At 38.5% G+C, this 16449-nt stretch overlaps 1 long non-coding RNA gene across 2 annotated transcripts; it reads right to left on the bottom strand.

Moving 5' to 3' along the window:
• Positions 1–12800: 12800 nt before the first annotated feature.
• LOC306999253 lies at positions 12801–14418 on the bottom strand. Of its 2 annotated transcripts, XR_013797795.1 has the most exons (4): positions 13677–14418; positions 13370–13431; positions 13136–13288; positions 12801–13058 (listed from the first exon to the last, which is right to left on the bottom strand). It is a non-coding gene; the product is annotated as an uncharacterized lncRNA (long non-coding RNA). The 2 variants fall into 2 exon arrangements; XR_013797794.1 differs by having other exon boundaries at positions 13370–14418.
• Positions 14419–16449: the final 2031 nt, after the last annotated feature.

Here is a 16449-nt window from a genome sequence, read left to right as displayed (position 1 = left end):
ACATCCACAATAACAAGATTAAAATATATTCACATTCTTACCTCTTATTAGAAAGACTTACTGCATTTGGTACGAAAGTTTGTTTATATATTGCTTTAATTGCTTTTGGTGTTCTGTAACGGCGACGTGATGGTAAAAATTCAAAAACATGATTCAAAGGGTGTGTTGTGTCTCTTGTTATACTCAAGGTTTTTCTCTGAACAGCAATTTGGTATAACTGAGCGACTGACTTTTGCTTTAATCCTATAATTTTTTCTGCTACTCTTGTAGTTCTGTCTAATTTAACTTTATTCGCAGAAGTAACTCGTCCAAACCACACAGTTATATTTAGGGTTGCCACCCGTCCCTTAAAATACGGAATCATCCCGTATTTACAAGTAAGATGATGCGTCCCGTATCAAATCAATAAGGGACGCGATTTGTCCCGTATTTTACATTAGCCCCACATAAAGTTGAATAAAAACATAAGGATTTTGCAGTATGGATAATACTTATAGCAAATATAAAGAAATCAATTTCGTAGTAGAGAAGCTCATTGCGTGATTGCATTTTAGCGTCTTTGTTTCTATAGCGACTGAGTCTCGTGAACATTCGCTGTAAACCTGCACGTTTTTTAACCCCTTGCGCGCTGTTCGGGTCTTTGACCCCAAATGACGTTTGCTGAAATAAATAAAAAATTATATTTGTCCAAATGGCATGAGACTTTGCACGGTTGACAACACTTTCTAGATCTACAAAAAAAAATTAATAAATTTGAATAATATCTGTTTTTTATGTTAGTGTGGGGGGGGAAAGTCACACTTGTGTTGTTTCAACAAAATGTAATTTTGAAACAACATAATAGTTTTTTTTAGGATTTATAGTTTTAGGAGGATTTATTATATATTTTTTAATTTAGGCTATAAATAAATAAATAAATATTTTTTATACAAAAACAGTTAAAAAATAAATAAATATTTTTTATACAAAAACAGTTAAAAAAAAAGTAAAATTCACTTTATAATGGGTGTCCCTTATTTTGCCACACTGAAGGTGTCAACCCTAGTTATATTATACCCTAAAACACTTTCAATTAGACCTGTATAAACTCTTTGCAACACAGCTTTACTCACACAAAATTCTTTAAATGTCCTTAGCAAGAATAGCCTTGATTTGCTTACAGATAAGAGCCACATTATCAGCGAAGTTCAATTTACATTCAATCATGATTCCTAAATACTTAAAAGTCTTCACAATTTCAACAGTTACAAAATACAAAATGACTTTGCTTTTTAGAATGAAATAATTCAATTTAAAGCACACATTTCACTCAGCAGCTATAAAAGTTACAGTGCCCAGAGTGAATTGTAAACATAACAAAAAAACTAGGGCTGTCAAACGATTAAAATATTTAATCGCGTTTAATCGCATTGATCAGCAGAATCGGAGCGGCTGTTCTGTCGGACAACATCTCCAAGACGTTACACACCATATGACTAGTAAGTCAAAGTCCAAATCACATTCTTTGCTGTCCCAAATTAAGTGATATAAGTACCAGTGTAGAACACTTTATAGAAACTGTGTCTATTCCTCGTTTAGTGAGGCCAAACAATAAATCTACTGCAGGATCTCAGAAAAATCTAATTGTGATTAAACCAGAAAATCTCAATATTAGTGAACAAAAACAATGTCTAAAGCTAGGTCTTCTAAACATTAGATCGCTTACACCTAAGGCGGTTATTGTAAATGAAATGGTCACAGATAATAACTTCAATGTACTTTGTCTTACTGAAACCTGGCTTAAACCAAATGATTACTTCGGTCTTAATGAGTCCACTCCCCCAGGATACTGTTATAAGCATGAGCCCCGTCTGATTGGTCGTGGCGGCGGTGTTGCAACAATCTATAGAGATATTCTTAATGTTACTCAGAAAATAGGCCACAGGTTTAATTCTTTTGAAGTACTTGTGCTAAATGTGACGCTTTTAGATGTAAGAAAGAAATCTCTATTATCTCTAGCCTTGGCTACTGTATATAGACCGCCAGGGCCTTACGCTGATTTCCTAAAAGAGTTTGCAGATTTTCTCTCAGATCTATTGGTCAATGTCGATAAGGCAATAATTGTTGGAGATTTCAACATACACGTTGATAACACAAATGATGCGTTAGGGGCTGCGTTTACAGATTTACTAAACTCCTTTGGGGTCAAGCAAAACGTTAGTGGTCCCACTCATTGTCTTAATCATACTCTAGATTTAATTATATCATATGGAAACGATCCAACCGATATAGATATTACACCGCAAAGTGATGATGTCACTGATCATTACATGGTAACTTGCATACTACGTACGGCAGAAATGTGTCATGTTGCGCCGCGTTATCGACCAGGCAGAACAATCCTTCCAACTACTGTAGATAGATTCTTGAATAGCTTACCTGATCTATCTCAGCTTCTCAGTGAACCCAAACAAACAGATGAGCTAGAGGAAATGACTAGCAGTATGAGCACCATTTTCTCTAGTACATTAGAAATTGTTGCACCAATTAGATTAATAAAAGGTTAGAGAGAAAACTAAAGCACCATGGTACAACAGTGCTACGCATGTTATCAAGAGAGAAACTCGTAACTTAGAGCGCAAATGGAAACAAACTAATTTAGAGGTCTATAGCAAGGGTGGGCAAACTACGGCCCGCGGGCCACATACGGCCCCGTTAGGCTGTTTAATCCGGCCCGTCGAGTATTTAAAAATTTGTCTTAAAGATCGCATTCATTTAGCCTTTTTCTTGCAATACTTTGCGTTATATATATATATATATTGCGTTGCATATATTTGACAATCGGAATATTAGATATTTCATGCCATAGCTAACAAATTTGTGAATATTTTGAATAAAAAAGGATAAATGAAATAAAAGCAGATCATCATTCATTCAGCGCTGTTGTGGCTGCGGTGTGTCACGTGACAAGCAATGACGCGTCACCATGGAAACCATAAAGTGACATTCACACTTTCTATAAATAACGGTCACTTTGAAACACTCACGCTGGGGAGTCACCCGAAATGTTTTAAATTTACGTGTGAAATTAATAATGAGTGGATCAAAGAAAAGAAAAGTGGACAGTGAATGCCGAGTTTTTAATAACACACACACACACACACACGCCAGCACTTTTAGAAACAGGTGATTCTGTCCCCCGCATTTTTTTTTTGACCCAGCACCAATATTTCCGCCTGTGTTCTCTGATTTGTTACTTAGACTTGAGTGAACTAACATTCAGCTAATCACAGCACGAATCATCTCTTGGTTGTGTCTGCCATGAGCTTCAAATCTTGCGGGAGATCAGCAAAAAAAAAAAAAAAAAAAAAAACAGCTGTTACTACGGCGTTCAAGTGCGTGAAAGCCTTTATAGAGCGAGAAAGCGGCAACGAACGGCAATTACACTGAATCGTTCTTCTTCACACCGTTGGAACAAGCCAACATAGAAGTTGCTCTCCATAGAAAAACACCTCTTCAGCGGACCGAATCACAAGCTGCTATTGTGAACGCGGCACTCCGCTGCTGGAGATTTTTTTAAAGGTATAAAGGGGGGCGCGTCCAAAAACGTTTGAGAACCACTGGACTATATGGATTTTACGTCATAGGAATAATTATATAAATCATTGTTATAGTAGTATAATAAATGTTTGGCATTCTAAAACACCAGTGATAATGTGATGTACAATGTGCACAGTTCATGGGTTGAAGCCGGTTCAAGCTCTTAATTTTGAGCTCTTAAAGTGCACCAGATTGATGCATTTAACCTTAAAATGTACAAAATTTTCTGGGGTTGGGGCCCTCGGAATTCTTAAGTCGGCCCTACACATCCGTCCCCCGCACTTTTGAAAAGCTTGCTATACGCCCCTGAAGTGCGTATACCACGCATTGTATTTGTGGTGCTTATGATCCGCAGTTTTCGCATGCATATACGCACTTTATGGCATGTAATAGGCACGCACTTCACACCCCTAATCCTAACCATGGGGTTTACAGTGCATAGCATATGCACACAAACATTTTTTTTTGTCGTTTAAATGGCATGAGAAATACAATTCGTGGAAGGCCTATAGGCACTTTCATGAGATCGTGTTGCATAGTCTGCTACTGGGCCGGTGTTCTGTCGATGTAGCATACTTTGTCAGAATAGCATACCGGAAGTTGAGTTTTATAGCGGGGTCTGTCAATTTAGCCTACTTTGTCAAAACTGCATACCAGTGTTTGTGAAGGGTATGCTTCTTTGATGACCCCTGGTTTAATAAAAATACAGTTTATAAAGGGGTATATTAATAAAAATACAGTTTATAAAGGGGTATGCTGTTTTGATGGCCCCTGGTTTAATACAAATGCAATTAGGTAATGTGTATATAATATGCGATATAATACACCAACACTTACCGCTTGTAATCTGGTATGCTGAAATGATGGTTTAAATTTAACGCATGCGCAATTCCACTAATTCCACTGCGCATTAACCGAAGGTATCCCATTCTGATGGGTATGGTGTTCCGTCAGAACACCGGCCCTCTTTCACATTTTAAAACCCAGTGTGGCCCTTGAGCCAAAAAGTTTGCCCACCCCTGGTCTATAAAGTCGCGTGGAAAGACAGTATGTCACGTTATAAAAAGGCTCTAAAAACAGCCAGGGCTGAGCATCTCCGCAAACTAATAGAAAACAACCAAAATAATCCAAGGTTTTTATTTAACACCGTGGCTAGATTAACAAATAAACAGACATCACCTGAACAAAATATTCCGTTACATTTTAGTAGTAATGATTTCATGAATTTCTTCTCTGAGAAAATAGAAAGCATCAGAATTACAATTGTAAATGTACAATCTTCGACAGCGTCTTATGACTCAGCCTCAATTTTCGTCCCTCAAGAACAACTACAGCGCTTTACAACTATAGGACAGGAAGAGCTAAATAAACTTATCACTGCATCTAAACCAACAACATGTTTATTAGATCCAATACCCACTAAACTACTGAAAGAAGTGTTACCTGTAGTGGAAGAGCCTCTTCTCAATATTATTAACTCGTCTCTATCTTTAGGACATGTTCCAAAAACATTCAAGCTGGCAGTTATAAAACCTCTTATTAAGAAACCACAATTAGATCCAAATAACCTAGCAAATTACAGACCCATTTCAAATCTTCCGTCTAAAATACTAGAAAAAGTTGTGTCCGCTCAACTGTGCTCTTTCTTGCAAGAAAACGATATCTATGAAAAGTTTCAGTCTGGATTCAGGCCACATCATAGCACAGAAACTGCGCTGGTTAAAATTACAAATGATTTACTTTTAGCTTCTGACCAAGGCTGTATCTCAATACTAGTTTTACTCGATCTTAGTGCTGCGTTCGACACTATAGATCATAAAATACTCTTAGATCGACTTCAAAATTACACTGGTGTTCAGGGACAGGCATTAAGCTGGTTTAGATCGTACCTATCAGACCGTTACCATTTTGTCCATTTAAATGGGGAAAAATCTAAGATAACGTCAGTAAACTATGGATTGCCGCAAGGATTTGTATTAGGCCCTCTGCTATTCTCAATTTATATGCTGCCACTTGGTAATATTATAAGAAAACATGGAATAAGTTTCCACTGTTATGCTGATGACACTCAATTATATATTTCATCACGACCAGATGATAACACTAAATTATCTAAAATGACAGAGTGCGTTAAAGATATAAAATATTGGATGACGTGTAATTTTCTTCTATTAAATTCAGATAAAACAGAGGTATTACTGATTGGTCCAAAAAACTGCCCACAAAACCTCTTACAATACAACCTTAATCTAGAAGGATGTCCTTTTACTTTATCCTCTACAGTAAAAGATTTGGGTGTTATACTAGACCGCAACTTGTATTTTGAAAATCATATTTCAAATGTCACAAGAACAGCCTTTTTCCACCTTAGAAACATTGCTAAGCTACGTAACATGCTATCAGTTTCTGATGCAGAAAAGTTAGTTCATGCATTCATGACCTCGAGACTAGATTACTGTAATGCTTTATTAGCTGGTTGTCCTGCATCCTCCGTAAACAAGCTACAGTTAGTCCAAAATGCAGCTGCTAGAGTTCTTACTAGGTCAAGAAAATATGATCATATAACACCAATTTTATCATCTCTACACTGGTTACCTATTAAGTTCCGTATCAATTACAAAGTATTGCTACTGACCTATAAAGCCCTAAATGGTTTAGCTCCTGTGTATTTAAGAGATCTTCTATCGCCATATAATCCATCGCGCTCTTTAAGATCGCTAAATTTGAGGCTTCTGGTCGTACCTAGGATATCTAAGTCCACTAAAGGAGGGAGGGCATTTTCACATCTAGCTCCTAAACTCTGGAATAGCCTTCCTGATATTGTCCGAGGCTCAGACTCGCTCTCCCAGTTTAAAACTAGATTAAATACGCATCTCTTTAGCCAAGCATTCACATGATGCATCTCATACCTTTTATACTACAGTTAAATCAGATCAAATGCATTCATATTATGAACAGCAGCTACGCTAATTATTTCCCATCTGCCTTTTTTGTTGTTATCTCGGGACGCCTGTCCCTATAACTCAAATAGAGTTCGTCAGCTCCAGTTACGTATCCAGCCTCTCATGGAGACTTCAGATGCCCCAAAGAGACGACTCGACGCCTGTGACGAGACGACCCAAAGCCGGCGATATGTTATGCCCTAAATTTATGATTAACTAACTGTATATTTGTATGTACATTTCTGAAATGCATTTTCTGTAAAGCTGCTTTGAAACAATATGTATTGTGAAAAGCGCTATACAAATAAATTTTAATTGAATTGAATTGATGTCATAGTTAACTCGCAATTAATCGCACATTTTGATCTATTCTAAATGACAGTGATTTCCTTTTGTCACATTATTTTTTCTCATTTTAATGCTCTTATCAACATGGAAAAGGAGATCGGCATGCTCTGTGCAAATGTTTTTTTTTTATTGAAAACAACATTGGCATATATTGTGTTCAATTTCACACTAACATTCTCACTTGGAGCAAATAATCTCTCACAAAATGTAACACTGTCCATCAGTAAAAGGGTGAAAGAAATACTGACGAGGTTTGACGAGTGGGCGTAGAAACACATCAGCTGTGTGTGTGCTTGACCATCAAGTGGTATTTCAGACTGGACGTGCTGCGATGATAGCTCAGATGATGTTCACAACAACATCATCATCCACTCAAAATGAAAACGTAACGTTAAAGGGGGTCGCACACCGGATGAGAAGCGCAGCGCCTCGTATTTAAAATTCGAACACATTCTCTATGAGTGTACACACACCGGCGGCGCCATTCGCCGTTTTTACTGATGGCCATAAACTGAAAAAGTGCGCGTCCGATGTGCGATATGAGTTGTCCTAGACACGGCTCGGCGCTGCGCTTCTCGTCCACTCTTTGGCCGGTTCGCATCGCAAGCCCAAACAAGTGTGTGCGGCGTGCCTGTTGTTTTGTTTCTGGTCTAGCTAGATCCGGTGTGGTGTTGTAGTTTTAATAACGTTACTAGTTATTGCTAAAGCATGTGAAAAAAACTACAAAGTTTGCTAGGCGGTAATATCGCGATAAAAAAATTGACGCCGTTAAAATGTGTTTGCATTAACGCCGTTAATAGCGCGTTTATCGGACAGCCCTAAAAAAACACATACATAAAGATAACCTCAATATACAGCAAAATACTGATGCACAACCAAGGCGCGAGACAACACGCAACAAAGTGCGAACAGTCACTATAGAGATAGACTTTGGGCCGTATTTTAACGATCTGAAACGCAAGTATCAAACGCGAAACACAAGTAACTTTGTGGGTGGATCTTGCGCTGTTGCTATTATACCGGCGGGATAAATGACTCTTGCGTCCGACGCAAATCTAAAATGGGTTGGTCTGAAGTAGCTTCATTATTTATAGGTGTGGTTTGGGCGTAATGGGAAATAAACCAATCAGAGCGTCCTCTCACATTCCTTTTAAGAGCAGGCGTGCTTGTTCCATGGCGGATTGCTATTATAACGGCGGGTTTGCCAGGCGCACGCAACTTACATGATGGTAACGGTGATTTCGCTGTCTTCAGAATTTAGTTTCCTGGTTCTTGACGGACAACACACTTTGTCAGATGTCCTTATATACCGATGTGTCTTGCCACTATTGATCAAACAGGTTTTTACTTCATTACTACAATTAGCCTGAATAATTTGGGTAAATGTGTAAGCTAGATTTATGGCTATATTTTAACATCTTGTGGTAATATTTTTCCTTGTAATCATGTATGGTTTCCAAAAATATGAACTTTTTTGCTGCGTCTGTGTAGATGAGAGAAGCAAAGTGTATGCGCGTTGTGCACACGCTACATTATGGCCAAGCATGCGCCCTTAAAATAGCATCTGAATAACACACCACTGACTTTAGACTAGGTTTTTCCTGGTCAGTGGCAGAATTGTTTTCTCAAACTGCAAAATAGCACTAGGAAACATTTGCGCCGGAACAAGCCTCCTCTCTTCGCTGCAAAATAGGAATGATTCATGCGTCGGCGTACAAAGTCATTTGCGCTGGGTGCAAGATAGGGCCCGTAGAGGCAAAACAGCAACAAATGCCCATGTTTTGTGTAGTTTACGGCTGCTCCAATCGTTCTAACCGAGAAAAGGGAAAGGGGTTTTATAGAGTACCAAAGATTGTCATTCATAAAGGTTGAGAAATGTAAAAAGATCACAGAACAACGTCGTAAAAAGTGGATTTTAAACGTATGTCTGGGGTCGAGAGGAGCAGAGTCTGCTAATGCCCGTGTCTGCAGTGGTATGTCAGCATTATGCAGGTATGTCAGCTAGCTAACTTGGTTTTTGTGGCTGTGTTTATATAGCATTAGGTTGTCGATAAATGCTCATTTACTAAGTAATTATTATTTTATTATAGTAATCGTTTCAATAGATAAGACCCTTATTTCTCGACTGGGATTGTGTCGAGCATTTGAAGCTGCATTGAGACGGACATTTGAACCTTCTTAGAACATTGGAATATTTGGTTCCAATTAAATTCCAAGTTCCAATTTGAAGTCCATTAAATGCAGAGGTGGAAAGTCCAGGGGTCAGAAAGTAAAAGTCCTGCCATATGTTTATTCCACCCATGAACTCAGTCAGCTGATTTCACTAATTAGTTCTATCTCCTGGCTGAAAAACTGTGCTAATTAGCAAATCCAGGTGATTGGAACAAAATACTGAGGAGGACTTTTACTTTCTGAACCTGGACTTTCCACCTCTGATTAAATGGAGAAAAATCCTGGAATGTTTTCCTCAAAAACCTTAATTTCTTTTCGACTGAAGAAAGAAAGACATGGATATCTTGGATGACATGGGGCTGAGTAAATTATAAGGAAAATATTTTTTGAAAGGGAACTAATCCTTTAACGGGTCTTAATGTTCAGGTTTTGACACTCTTTCATCTCATTTCCAGTGTCAGCTTTGTAAATGTAAGGAATTATCAACAGAAAGAGAGTATTTCTTCATATCCGTGCTCATCTGAAGCGACATGAGACTGTGCCTTGTGCATTTGTAGGATGTACATTTAAAACTAATGTGTACGGCACTTATAATTCACACAGAAACAGAAAACACAGCAGTTACACCCTAAAGGACTTTAAAACTGAAGTTATTACGTTTACTGATAACTTGCCAGAGTCCTCAGAAAGTTGTGCTACTGAGGAGGTTGCTGTTTTTACAGAAGAGTTAGAACATTTAGGCTTTGATACACTTTCAGATACAGCAAAGTATAGGGAAATTGTTGAGGACCTGCCCAAATTAATAGAGCAGAGAGTTGCTTCCATCTTATTAAGACTCGAAAACATTTCACATGTTCCATCTGTGGCTGTGGATGATGTTTTGGATGAAATTAACTACTTGCTGAGCTCTGCATCTGTACCTGTGACCAAAGGTAATATTACTGGTGTATTCTCTAAACACAATTTGAAGATTGATGATGTGATTGTTAGTGAGCTTGCTGCTGTTGTGTGTGAATTAAATCCACTAGGTAAAGCTATAGGAAAGAAAGGGCCTCTGGCTACAGCCTTTAAGCGAAAGTAATATTACAAAGAACATTTCCGTGTTGTGGAGCATGTTGAGTTTATTCTGGATGCAAAAAAGAAAAGGACCTTTCAGTACGTTCCTTTACTCCAGTCATTGCAGCAGATTTTGTCTAACACTTGCATCCTTGAAAACATTGTAAAAGGCCAAAAAACGAGCAGAGAGCAAGAGGGATATCTCACAAACCATCAACAGCAGTACAAGTCTTATAGGGACGGTCAGTACTTTAAAGAGAATATTTTTCTCTGTAGTGATGAATTGCGACTTTCAATTACACTTTATGTGGATGATTTTGAGATTTGTAACCCTCTTGGAACATTGCGCAAAAAACATAAACTGTGTGGTGTCTACTGGATTCTGAATTATTTGTGGGCAGGTTCAAATTCTGCAGTGACTTCCATTTATCTGGCTATCTTATACAAGACAGATGATATTAAGACATATGGATACGAAAGAGCTTTGGAGCCTCTTCTAAAAGACCTGGCTACATTGCAACACTTCTGTGTTGTTATCTCCCAGCTCGGTCACTCTGTCAAAGGCACAGTCCAGTCTGTGGTAGCAGACAATCTTGGAGCCCATGGCTTAGCTGGCTTTGTTGAGAGTTTTGCTGGGCATTACATATGCAGATTTTGTACAGCACATACATCCGAGATTCAGTGTAAAGATGTCATATTCACAAAGCACATGTTGACGTTGCAGAGAAGAGCAATAGTAACTACTGTGGAGTTAAAAGAAGGTGTGTTCTTTCTGAAAGCCTTGCCCATTTTGACGTAAGCACAGGTTATCCTCCTGATATTGCTCACGATTTGTTTGAGGGTATTGTTCCGGTGGAGCTAGCAAAGTGCTTAAATCTTCTTATTTCAAAGAAGTATTTCACTCTTGACTCCCTAAATTCAGGGTTCCCACTCTTTTCTTGAAATGATTTTCCAGGACTTTTCCAGGACATTTTAAATACTTTTTCAGCTGCTACAGTGCGAGTATTATCATATCAAGATATATTTTGAAACCGATGTGATATTGTACCTATACAGTTATATCGGTATTATAGTTGTGCAAAGATTGGTGAATAATTCGAAGAGCTTTTCGAATTAATCGCGTTTTGCGAGATCGACATGATCCTTTAACGCAGCGTGATAATCTACTGATTGAGAGATATCGTTTTTCTCAGGAGGGTGTCATCTACATTGTCAACTTGTTGGAGCCACATGTTTAATGTTCGACTCGTCGGAGTCGGGCTTTAACAACTGCACAAACAGTTTGTATAGCTTTGTGATTCTTTGCGAGTGGCACTTTCCTTTACACTATTGGAGATGCGGAAAACTTGGGGGAAAGTGCTGTATGTCGTGCCATTCGCAAAGTTTATCTGGCACTCAAACAGTTTTTAGGGGGCGTTGTGATATTCCCAAGCCACTTAAGACGGCTGTGAAGCAGAATTTTGTTTGCCATTGCAGGTACATTATAATTGTTAATGAAGATCATGCAACCATGATTATGCCAAAAAGTAGCCTAGGACTTACAGTATTTGTTCCTCAGGCTTCTCTAATGTGATTGGTGCCATAGACTGCACACACGTCCCCATCAAGGCACCACCTGGTCCCAATGAAGGGGATTTTGTGAACCGAAAGGGATTTCACAGTGTAAATGTGCAGGTAAATTACTATTACGATTCTTAATATTGCAGATTAGAAAATATATATATATATATATATAAAGTAATCAAAAAGTATGCAGTTGACGGATTACAAATATTTTAGATGGTGTGTGACTCCATGTTCCACATAACAAATGTGGAAGCCAAATGGCCTGGTTCTGTGCATGACTCCAGGATTTTCAGAGTCACATTTATGCACATTATTTGAACGTGGTAAGGAAAAATAATAATTTCAAACTCACTGTGTTATATAATTTTATTATGAGCCTAACAAAACTGCATTTTTCAGGTGCTTACGATGGGATCCTGCTAGGAGACAAGGGCTATGCCTGCAGGCAGTACTTCATGACCCTGACCACAAACCCGTTTCAATGCAGCTCTAGCCAGGACAAGGGCACGCATTGAAATGACCTTTGGGCAACTAAAGGGAAGATTTCAGTGTCTGAAGGGTCTGAGGGTTGCACCCGACAGGGCCGGTGACATTATTGTTGCATGTGCCATCCTCCACAATATTGCCACCATCAGAAAGGAGAGGACCCCTGTGGTGGGGGTGCAGCCTGATGATGACCTCCAGCCAGTGCACTTGGACCAACCCAGTGGCAGAGCTGCACGGGACCGAATTGTGGGACACCATTTTTTTACTTTTTCTTCTTTTTTTACACACACATAAACCTTCATTAAATTCAGTTAAATACATACATCAGTTAAAAAAGAATATAGGAGGATAATGCAGTAGGCTCACACACACAGTGAGTAGGCTTGTCTAAACAGATGAGTTTTTAGTGAAGATTGGAAGTGTGTAAGAGAATCGGAGTTGCGGAGGTTAGGGGGGAGAGTGTTCCAAAGCTGGGGAGCACAGCGACTGAAGGCCCTACTCCCCATAGTGATGAGGCGGGCGGGAGGGACAATGAGATGGAGAGAGGAGGAGGAGCGGAGCGAGCGGACTGGTGTGGCAATATGAACTAGGTCAAGTCAACTAGGTAATAGACAAGACAACATGCTTAGTTCCTCGAGTTTTATTTCAATTGTTTCTCAAGAAAAGCCAGTGATGGTCATCTTTTTCCTGCAATAAGAGATATTGTTATGCAAAGTCAGCAATAGTACAGTGTGAAAAAGTGTTTTAGCGCTTACTCTGAAGTTCTTTTTGAAGCAACTCAATCTCTAGTGCCAGTTTTTTCTTCTTTAAGGTGTCAAGTTCTCTTTCTCCCCTTAATTTTTGTGTTTTAAGATCAAAATACTCAATTTTCTGTTGAAGATTCCGTTTATATAGTGTACGGATATCACCCTGTGCCATTTAAATAAATAAAAAAATCAACACAAGCCTCATGCAACAGAAATAAAAAGGAAAAGTAGACTGCCCACCTCTGTATCACTTTGTGCAGTAGGACTTTCCTCCTGCAACTCATATTGCAGTCAGAAATAATATGTCCACAGCTATAAATTAAATCAAGTTATTAATGCACTTACAAGTACTTCCTCCAAAGGACAGTCATCTGAGAGGGTTTCTTCACTGTCCTGTGCAAAAGAAAAAAGGGTATTACAAAGTGTTGCACTTTCTTCCGTTTTGATGTAAAGTTAAAAAAAAAATCCACTTACTGCACATATTTCAGCCACCACTTTCTTGGGAACAGGTAAAAGTGTTGGTGTATTATGTAAAACTACACAAAAGAGGAGAACTCAATGGCATTACAATGAACTACACTAGGAAAAAAATATGATCAATAACATATTGCAAAATATATGTACATTAAGTTATGCAGTTTTCACCTTCACAAGTCAAAGCAATTGACTCAATATGTATCTGTTGAAATCACTGTACCAGCCATTTGGATTATAGACATACTTCATTTAATGCAGCAACAAATTATTTACAGTGTAGCAAGATGATTTAAAACTAATTTACCTGCAATTAAGGTGTTGCTGTTACTGGTCCCATGGCTTTAGGTCTAAGGAAGAGCTACCCCCAGGGATGCCCTCCACAATGGGTCGGTTCTCATTTAACCCAAGGGCCAGCTCTTCTGCCGGGGTATAATGTGGGGGTGCAGGACCACCACTTGTTTTTTTCATCTCAGCCTTTTTCTTGGTTGCTGTTATAAACAGACAAACACATAATTTAAAATGTTTTTGGTAAAAGAGACTAAACAGTAGAAGTAGAAAAGATTACCAGTTTGAAGAATATTCTTGTACTTCACTTTTACTTGTTGCATTTAATTTGTCTGCTACTTTTTGCGAGCCCTCTCTCCTGGCTTTTGCACACTTTGAGGTGTTCCCTGGCGTTTTAATTATTTTTTCAAACTCAGCATACCCTTCCAGTAATAATTCTTGCTCTGCTGAGGTGAAAAACTGATGCGCTCTTTGGCCATGGTGAGCAGCCAATAGCAGCGTTGCTGATCAATGTTTCTACTATCGATACATGTCCCCTTTTAAACCAGCGCATGAACGCGTAATTATCTCAGATAACTCAATCCAGCTATAATAATCTTAACCGGCAGGTGTGTTCGAAGAAACTAATTAGCCAGATCATGATTACCACGATATCATCTTGGATGTCTCGTTTGATCTCGGATGTTTTAAGCAACGTACGAAGAACGGGCCCCAGGTGTATGAAATGGATCTGAAGTAAATTATTCTGACAAACTAGGGTAAAATACCGGTATATATCATATATCCCAAGCTTTGGAGAATTGCTATTTTCTACAATTGTACCTTATATTTTGTACATTTAACCAGATTGCTTAAATGTTTATTCATCTCAATCTTTCTCTCTTGTGCTTTCTTCACAAAATATTTGATGTTCAATAAATTACCAAAACAATTTCCTTTACTTTATCTGTTTACTGTTTACTTACAGTTGACTTGGTGCATCTGACACCTGCATTCTTCAAGTAAAAATGAAAATCACTGCAAAAATAAATAAAAAATATAAATATCAAACTCAAATCCTATCCTGCAGTGCAAAAAGGTCAATATAAAAGAAAGCAATGTAATTTCAATTAAAATGTTCCTCTAAAATAAATCTGTTATTGTAGCTTCTTGACGCTCTCCTGCAGGGCTTGCAGCTCTTCCTTTTTCTCGGCCACACTTTTGCGATAAGCATTGGATTTGGGCAGTAATGTGAAGTCCTGCTTTCATTGCCATTTCGTCTGCCTCTATCTGCATCATCTCACTGCTTTTCATGATTCTTCTCTCTTTTGCTTTGACATTTTCTATGTCTTGGTGGAGCTCCTTTCTTTTCTTCTCATTTGCAGTTTGTTCTTTATTCTTTTTTTCATCCTCAAGGTATTGCATATACCTCATTCTTGCTCCTTTGCAGTGTTGGATTAGGTCTTTGTCAGGGCTTCATCAACTGCACGCTCAGCCATTGCATCCTGGACCAGGCGCAATGCTATCAGACTCCTCTCCTTCAAGTTTTCCACCAGCATGTCCTTGTTCACGGAGTCCCCTCGCTCCACTGCTGCTTGTCCATGAGACAGAGTTAGGAGACATTTCATCATGTCCCACAGTGCTGCATACTCTGCTCGGCCACTGATAAATCATTAGAGCAACGCCAAGGTCATGGGTTCGATTCCCAGGGAAAGCAAGAACTGACAAAAAAAAAAAAAGTAAAATGTGTACCTTGAATGCCATGTAAGTCGCTTTGGATAAAAGCGTCTGCCGAATGCATAAATGTAAATGTAAACTGTAAGAAAAATCTTCGAATTCTGCCTTGAGGTTTGCACTTGCATGCACTGAGAATATTTTATACTGAGCAAGGATTTTGTCGCACTCTGAGGCAGTGCACCATCCTGCATTGAGGATATCCTGTAGGAGTTTCTCAAACATTGCTATTGCATGCTCAGTCTCTGTCACCATGATCACAGGGTCGAGGGAGCTCATGTGCCGCACTGCTGGGTACATAAGAAGACTTCTCTCCATAATTTTTTTGCAGGTCACAGCAAGGAAGGAGAGACATTCCTTCTTGAAAATCTGTATGTTCACTGGATTTTCCTGGAGCTTTTTAGATGATTTCACCAAAGCTTGTTTTGTGGCAAATCCGGTGTCCAATTGTTTGAGTGGCACATGGATTGACTTGTTTTGGACATCAAGTTTCAGCAGCTAGACAGGTGTTTTCATCTTCTCCAATTCTTCTCTCTTAACTGAACAATTCATATTATAATGTGAGGGTGAGGACACTGCTCTGAATAGTAAACATACTTTCAAGGCAAAGACTCCACACGAGGTACTGTCTGATTGTTTGGGATATGGGACAGTGTCACATGTCCACCTTGAGACATTGCATCCCTTGTTTCGCATGAATGCCCTGAAGAAAGAAAATAACAATATTAAAAATATTATGTTTGGAAATTTTGTCACACACACAGTAGGGGGTCAATGCCACCAGGTATGCATTTTTAATCTGTAACAAAAACAAAAGACTAATAAAAACTACCAAATGTTCACATTTATGTTATCACTTTTTTGTTTGTTTTTTTGTTAGAGTCTTAATCTATTCACATCTTTATAGAGCTCCTTGGTGGATAGATGATAACTTAACTTGTGGGCTGTGTAAAGAATGAAAAGCTTTAATAGTGGCTAAAATCCTCTGCTGCCAACTACTTTTTTTCTATTTTATGATTATTTTGTTAAAATGTTATAATTATGTTTTACTATTGACAGTGGACATACTAAATAAAATG

Source organism: Phoxinus phoxinus (genome assembly GCF_949152265.1).
Source record: "Phoxinus phoxinus genome assembly, chromosome: 5".
In the NCBI taxonomy this organism is placed as follows: domain Eukaryota; kingdom Metazoa; phylum Chordata; class Actinopteri; order Cypriniformes; family Leuciscidae; genus Phoxinus; species Phoxinus phoxinus.
Note: the sequence above shows the minus strand (reverse complement) of the source record. Positions and strands in the feature narration are given on the sequence as shown.